We start from the raw sequence: 2,659 nt of genomic DNA on the forward strand, positions 1-2,659 counted from the left end.
GGGGGGAGGTGCACGGTGTGGGCAGCGCTTTGAGTTATCACGGAGCGTGGGCTACGCTCCCGCGTCCCAGGAGACCCCCCAGCCGCTGCTGCAGCAGGCCCAAGGCCCGGCCGGGCTCGCTGCGGCGCGGAGGAACAAAAACCTGAGCTGTTTTGGGGAGAGAGGAGGCAGCATCGGGAGAGGACGAGCTCCGCGGCCGCGGCGAGCCGCCGCGAAGGCCTCCGTAACTGCTCCCAAGGGTTAATACCCTCACTATTAAAAGAAAACCTTTACTTCGAGCCTGCAAGCCCCTGACGTGGACTTCCAGAGCCTGGGCCGTGGCTTGTCCCTCGAGCCGGGAGGAGAAGCCCCCGGGCAGAGCGCGGTCCCGCGAGGCGATCGCTCCGCGGTGAGCGGGCAGCCGGGGCTGCTCGTTCCCTGGCCGAACGGGAAGCAAAGGGGCGTCCTGGTGCTGCTTTGGGAGCTTCTCTCCCCTTGGCCAGCACCTTCTCTGAACTGGAGGGGAAGGCAAAAAAAAAAACTGTGCAGTGGGAGGAAGAGGCGTTTTCAGTGCCTCAGAAGGCACCTCTGCACCTCTCCTGCGGGCTCACGGGGGTTTCAGAAGCGCCCGGTGGGTTTAACATTTAACACGTCCGGGTGGCTGCTGGCCAGCAGGCTCCTCCGCGGCTCCTGTTCCTGAGAGCTTCAAAACCACGAGGGCTCTCATTTTTTTTGCAAAGTCTTCCCGCTTTTAATTCCCTGGCTCGGAAAACTTTCCTGGAATCAGGCGCGGTGTGCGAAACCTCCTGGAAACGCAGGCACAAGCTCTCCTCTCACCCCAAGCGCGGCGCTCGCTGCCGCCCTGCGCGGAAGCAGGTGGCTAAAAGCGCCGAAGGTTCCCGTTGCCCAAAGTCCACCCGCGCCAAGCGCAGCCCCGAGCGGCTCGGGGGTTAGAGCTGCGTGGGTGGGGGGAGGCAGGGAGCGGGAGAGGACCGGGGCGAGAAGCGGAGGGAATCGGTGGAGCGAGCCCGGAGCCCAGCGAGGGCGGGGGGCCGGGCGACTCTGGCCGACGTCTGCCGTTCCCCCTGCGTTTAGGAAGCAGGACCTTCTGCAGGCTCACGGAGGTGGTTCAAAGCTGCGCGTACGATTCTGAGCATTTGTGGTCTACGTTCATGAAGGGAAGCAATAAGGGTTTCCTCCCCATGGGCATTCGGGCTCCTTGCAAAGAGCTCGAAGTGGTTCGGTCATCCCTGCTCATTTATGCATACAAGTCAGTTTGTGCAAAACTCCTGGCACTTGGATTTATATCTTAATTACCATTACAGTGTGAGGTCCCGTACATCCAGTTTCACAGAGAAAGAAGGGTATTGACTCGCGAGCGCAGGCAGATGGAAGCGAGAAGGCCGAGCCGGTTACTCGCCAGCTGGTTTTCGCCTTGCGAGGACTGCCGCTGCCGCGGCCGGGGCGGCCGAGCCGCGTGGCGAGCCGCCCCGGGCAGCCGCGGGCGACGGCGCGAGGCCAGCGGGGCGCGCGTCTGCTTTGCGTAAACGCTGCTGCTCCGCGTGCCGCACCCCCGGGTGCTTGCGGTTTTCCCGTGCTCAGCCGTCAGGCTTTCACAAGGGCTGAACCCTTCYGGAAGGGTTCGCGGAGGGGTGCGCGGCCCCTCGGCAGCGCTGCAGCTCTGCGGCAGCACCCCGAGCRGGACTTGGCCCCCTGTGCAAAAGCCGCGTATTCAGACTGTAGCGTATCTCCCTGAGCTTTGAAAGCCAGCTCGCGTGGCCCCGCGGGGCGGCTCGGGATCGCCTGGCCCGCGGGGGATCGCAGGGCAGGCGGCACCGGGACAGCACCCCCCGTCACACTGCTTCGGGCTCCAGGCAAAATACTTCCATTTTTAGGCATGCAGGGTCTTTTAAAAGAAAAACAGAGGCATCACACAGAAAACATTGTTTTAATGACAAACCGACTGGAGACTTCAGTTTCTTTTAGAAAATGATTTCCATGGAAAATCTTTTGAGGATCCCATAGATGCCATGTGGAGCGTGTCAGGGTTGTAGCATTRAGTTATTATTATTATCACACCATTATTTTTATCCAAACTGGTATTAAGAAGGAATTCCCCAAATCCACAGACTCGCCTTAACCCATGGAGAGAGAGATGACTTTTTTTAATCTTCCCCAGAAGTCTGGAAAGAGTAGAAAGAAACATCTTCTATTAAAGATTTTTATCTGAAATAAAAATTCAGATGGTCCCTAATCCCAAAATCATTTCCCTAACTTTAAACATGAGAGTAATGGTAACTACTCCTGCTAAGGCCTTCATATGCTTAAGGCAAAGCATGTTCTTATGGGTGTTTCCAGAGCTAAACACGAACAGGTAAATAAATACCACTTAAGCTTAAAGCAGTGCTTGAGATTTTCAAAACAATGTGGGGGATTTAGGCAAAAAATACTTCATTCATTTTTAATTTAGAGGTTTTACTACTGTTGGCATTTAATGAAAACTAATTTCCACTCATGGGTGCTGTGCAGCTGCATCCTCAGCATTGCTTGGGATACTGTTGTGGCAAGGTGAAAATACACAGCCAGCAATCCAGCAGATTCCTGCTAGATTCATCCTGTCCCATGTCCCTACTGGCATCTATTAATAAGCCAGATAACTCGCATTCCTTGGTTATTTGAC

Source organism: Rhea americana, unplaced genomic scaffold (assembly GCF_003343005.1).
Source record: "Rhea americana isolate MKP2758 unplaced genomic scaffold, rheAme1 scaffold_138, whole genome shotgun sequence".
NCBI lineage: Eukaryota > Metazoa > Chordata > Aves > Rheiformes > Rheidae > Rhea > Rhea americana.